This window comes from Mustela erminea, chromosome X, assembly GCF_009829155.1.
Source record: "Mustela erminea isolate mMusErm1 chromosome X, mMusErm1.Pri, whole genome shotgun sequence".
In the NCBI taxonomy this organism is placed as follows: Eukaryota; Metazoa; Chordata; class Mammalia; order Carnivora; family Mustelidae; genus Mustela; species Mustela erminea.
This window is the reverse complement of record NC_045635.1, coordinates 109221133-109226429: the sequence shown is the minus strand read 5'-3', so window position 1 is coordinate 109226429 and position 5297 is coordinate 109221133.

Below are 5297 nucleotides of genomic sequence, written 5' to 3'. Positions count from 1 at the left end.
GCCCAGTGCAGAGTCCAAAGATCTCCTGGGCAGAGGAGCAGCAGCTGGTCTCAATCAGCCTGCTCCCCCCCCCCCCCCCGCCGCCCCGCCGCCCCTTTAGCAGCTCGCCTCAGTCGTTCCTGATTACTGTCCCCCAGCAAGCTGTTTCCCATTAGCTCCCCCACCCCCGGCTCTGGCTCCAAGATGAATGTTTATCCTTCCTCCTCCTCTGAGCTGGCCTATCTCAAACAAAGCCAGTGTCCTCTCTCCCTAGTGTTTGGGAAGCCCCACTGCACCCCTCGGGGAAGTTGGTTACAGCTGGAGAGCTACTTTCTTCAGCTGGGGTTCGTCCCTTCAGGAGAGCCCACTCTGTAAAAAGTGCCGCCAGCCACTGGCAGAACTGCCCTTCTCCTGGGATGGCGGGGACAGTGGGGTCCCACTCACTATTCAGCCATTGGAGCCATTCTTGGAACCCTTCCTGTGTGGGAGGGAGTGAAGGCCTTGTTTGGAGGGATCAGAGGATGTCACTGAAGAGAGAAAAAGACTCAAAAAGGGGAGTTCGGGGGCTCCCAGAAGACACATTTGGTGAACTGGACATGACCTTTCTGTCATAGCTTCTAGAACAAGGCTTTGGTTCCCCCGGAGTAAGGATCACTCCTAACCAGCATGAGTCCCTACAGGGGAAGTGGGGAACACAGGCCCAGCCTCGTCTCCACACCTGTGGCCTCAGTGGGCAACTCGCTGCACCGGCGCCTAGAAAGCTCCCAGGAAATGCCCTCTAGAATGCGTGGCCAGAAAGCAATACTTCCAAGAGACAGACAGACCCAAAGGACAGGTGTTTACCTAGTCTAGAAGGCCCCAGAGGTAAACTTTTGATTTTATTTTTAATGTATTTATACTCTGCTTACATCCACAAGTTTAAGATGGCTTTCAAATCATCCATTCAAATACAATAAAAAAGACTCATTGAGGAGAGCAAAAGGGGGTCTTCATGGGACTCCCTGAAGAAGGGGAATTAAAATGAGTGAGGAGGTTCAGTGAACTCCACCTCCAGGAGTAAAGGCAGAGGGCAGAGCCAACGGCCCCAGAGGATAGATTAGCCAGGGATGAGGACTGTGAGAACCTTGAGTGGCTCTGGGACCCCTGGTCCCCTTCTGTCTTTTCCATGTCCCCCACCCCGTATTCCAGGACTGGGAATGACATGATTCCTAGAGACCAGAGGACGGGGGACTTGTCCCCACAAAGGCCCTTTCCTCCCCTGTGCACTGTACTAGCCATCCTGAAGGGCAAGCAGGTAGACTTGACCAGGCCATGCAGAGGAGGGACCCCAAAGACAGACTTTTAGGACAGACAGCCCCACCTTTCCCAGTGGAGCCAGACTTCTTTGAGTTTCCTACCTGTGAAATACAATAATAATAGGACTAACTTCTTAGCAGGGTGATGAGGACTAAATGAGTTCATGTTTGTGAAGCTCTCAGAACGTGCTTGGCATAAAGGGTCAATGCGATATGAGTGTTTGTGAAGTCAAATATGTAACTACAACAAAAACCGGTGTTGTCTGTACCTTGTTCTCTCTGCCCCTGGCATCCAGCACTGCTGAAATGGCAGTTAATATTATAGCAGAGATTAGCTGGGCGGAAGCGTCAACCCTGGAAGCAAATAAACCAAGCAGGCCCCCTCCCCCCATCTTCTGGACTCTGCTCCAGGGATGGTCTTGGAGGCTACCGAGGCCAAACATAGTACTCAGCCCTGCGGTCCTGTCCCCGGTCTCCCTGTCTTGGCTCCGATGGCAGTGATGACCTCACCTGCTTTCACGCTCAGTTTATCTCATCTCAAGAGCAATGTCTTTACTCATCAGTTGGGGAAACTTGAACCCAAGTTTGCAAAAGGCGTGGAGTGGGAAGAAATGATTGAGAGTGGGGAGGGTGAATGACCAAGAGTCCTTGTATGGAAGTGGTTTAGAAGCACCGTAGGGAAGTCCCTGGAGCCTCAGTGTGGCCCGCACGAGCAGCCTGCCTCCGTTGGTCTCACTCCAAGGCCCAGGCCTAGCTGAAAGCCCAAGTTCTGAAGGCAGAAACATTGTTTTGTCTCCCTCCTGTCCATGCCTCTCGTTTTGCACCCTGAGCCCCCCTCAGGCTGGTCACAATGTCTTTTGACGTGGGTCTGCCCTCCCTGGGCAATGGTGTCTACCTAACTTCCAACAGAATGCACCTACCTGACCTGCATGTTTTCCCGCTTAGAGACAGAAGGTGTCCCAAGTCAAGGGCAGATCACAGGAATGACATGTTCCCTGCATGTGGCAGAAAATCCATGGAAAGCGACTGGTGTGTGGGGAGCCCTAGCACCGGGGCTAGGTCTGCTGTGGTTCCCTCTGGAAGAGTGGAACCAGAGGAAGGCCTGGGAAGGGAGGTGAGAACCAGCAGGCCAGAGGAGCAGAGGACGTCCTGGCAGTCTTGGGGAGAGGCAGTAGGGCGACCACTGACAGGAGAGGCACAGAAGTGACACCACAGGCAGCAGTCATGGGCTGGGTGAGCAGGGAGCAGATTGGTGGTAATGACATCAACAGTAGGTTGAGAGAGCCTGGAACAGCCCCCGAGTTGCAGAAAGTCAGAGACCCACGGGCGGGGTGCGGGAGTGGCTCTGAGCATGGCCAAGCACCCTGCTGGGGATATCTCAAGATACTACTGAGGATGAAACCTTCGAAGGGGAGTCCCATGGTTACAAAGGTGGGAAGGGGAGTTCAAACCTAACAGTTGATATGACCTCGGAGGCTGAGAGACTGGGTGCCCTTGGCCAGGTGGACATAGCCCCTTCCCAGCCTTCCATCAGGCTTGTCAGCCATGCTGGGCGACAAGTGGTGTCCTTACCTGCAGAAGAGGAGACCGGCTGGAGAAGAATAGTGGCTTAGCCCAGGTTCCAGCTGATCGGTGGCAGGGCATGTTAGAGCCTTTGTTCCCTCCACTGAGCTTCCTCGATGCTCCCGTCTGAGGTTCCTCCACGGCTCCCAGTCCTCAGGACAGAATTCAGTCTCTCCGGTTCGTTGGCCATGGCCTTCCTCCCTGAAACATCCCATCGCCCATCTCTCCTCAGGCGCATTTTCTCCATCCATCAGAGTCTAGTTCAGAAGTCACCTCATTCACCATATCCTGACCTCCACCTCAAATTCCTCCCTCCATAATGGGGGTTCCCATAACATTTTGTTTGAACCCCTATTTAAAAAGCTTTGTGTTGGGCTGCCTGGTTGGCTCAGTTGGTTGAGCCACTGCCTTTGGCTCAGGTCGTGATCCTGGGATCCTGAGATTAAGCCCCACATTGAGCCCCCCATCAGGGTCCTTGCTCTGGGGGGAGTCTGCTTCTCCCTCCCCCTTTATCCCTCTCCCCACTCGTGTGCAAGCTCTCTCTTAAATAAATAAATAAAATCTTAAGAAAAAAAAAAAGCGTTGTGTTAGCCCTTTGCTTTCTTGATTCTGCCCTTCTAGGTCACCCATCCCTGAGGGGAAGGAGCCTGCTTTTATAAATTACTGGATGTACCAAAGCATCCGGGACAGAGTCCGGCGAAGAGTGGTCTCAATAAAAGTTTGGTGACTTGATGACAAACAATCAGCCCCAACAATGTGTGGTCTAGCCTCCCATCCTGAACCCAAAAGGAATGCCCTTGAACCCCCAGAAGGCTGCCACAGTGTTGTGGGTGGCCCTTCTATCACATATGCCCTGTTTTTTTTTAAGATTTTATTTATTCATTTAAGAGAGAGAGAGACAGCGAGACAGAGAGAACACAAGCAGAGAGAGGCAGAGGGAAAAGCAGACTCCCCACTGAGCTGGAAGAACCCAATGTGGAGCTCGATCCCAGGACCTGGAAATCATGACCTGAGCCAAAGGTAGATGCATAACCATCTGAGCCACCCAGACGCTCCCAAATATGCCCAGTTTTGACAAAAAGGCAGCACTGCCTGAGTTGTGTGTGTGTGTACATGCATGTGTATAAATATGGGGGCGGTCCCAGAGGGTGGAGGCATGAGTCAGTTTCATAGAAGCAGGTCTTTGCTGTGATGAGACCCGGAACCTCACCCCCCAGCCAGCCAGGCAGCAGGAAGGGGGTTTATCAGCAGGAAAGGGTTTATCCCCTCAGAGCGAGGGTTGGGCTTTCCCTCTGCTGTGATTAGAGGATGCAGCGGGCAGCTCCCTTCCAGCAGGAGGCCCCTTCTCCTCATGAAATAAGTTGGTAGTTATGGTCCAAGAACTTTGTTAGCGAGGTACAGTGCACCTGGCTGGAGCCCTTGTGAGTCAGTTAGCTTGGTTCAGTTTTGTGGGCACAGACTGAGTCACATCCTGAGCCCTGGCTGCGTGCTAAGCTCAGTAAGTCATGGTACAAGCCTATGCTGCCCCCCTCAGAGGCCTTGCACTACATGTGGTCAGAGCACCAGTGTGGCTCTCCAAGGTTACAGTCAACTCCATGTAAGCCTCTCTTTGGGGTCCTTGGGCATTGTCCCAACTATCTCTCTTTGGTAACCTGATCCCTTTCAACTTCTCTGTCAGCTTATGCCTTTCTCCTCACTATGTCCGTGCCAACCACACCGCCCTTCTGTCAGTCTCGAATACTTGACATGCCCCGTCTAGCCACAGGGCCTTTGCTTGTTCTTTTTTCACCACCTGGAATGCCCTTCCTTCCTCTCTTGCCCTGTGAACTCCTTCTCCTTCAAGTCTCACCTCAAGTATCACTTCAGGTCAGCTTGCCCTGACCCCCTTGGTAAGTCGAATTTCCCTGTTAGTCCTCTTACTGCCTTTGTCACAGTTCCCACCATCTGCCTCCCAACACTTCCCCAGACATGGAGCGGATCATGGCTCATGGCTGTCTCTCCCCCTCACATCTGCTGTTACTCTGGGTGACAGCAAGGTTCCTTTCAACAATCTAACTGATTAAAAAAAAAAATCAAACTACCTGATGTCCTAGTTCTTTAAGTTCAAGCCCCTCCACTCAAAGTCTTTTTCCTCCACTTCTCTTCAACTTCCCACACCAGAAGGAGCACCTTGGGCTTTGTCATTGCTTGGGATTGCCGTCCTCTGATCTAGTGAACTCCAGCTTCCCATTCTCTGGCCACATCCTCTTATACTTCTGTCAATAGTCCTCTCTCCCTTACTCTTATTATACCTGCTTTTTTACCTCAGCAAAATTTCCTGTTCCTTACTGTGTCCTACCTACCGCTTACCTTACTCCATCCATTTATCAGCATTCCTAGTCTCACTTCCCTCCCTATTTGGTCCAGGTAACATAACCCATCACCTCAACTTCCCTTTTATTAGCATATTTAACTTTTCTG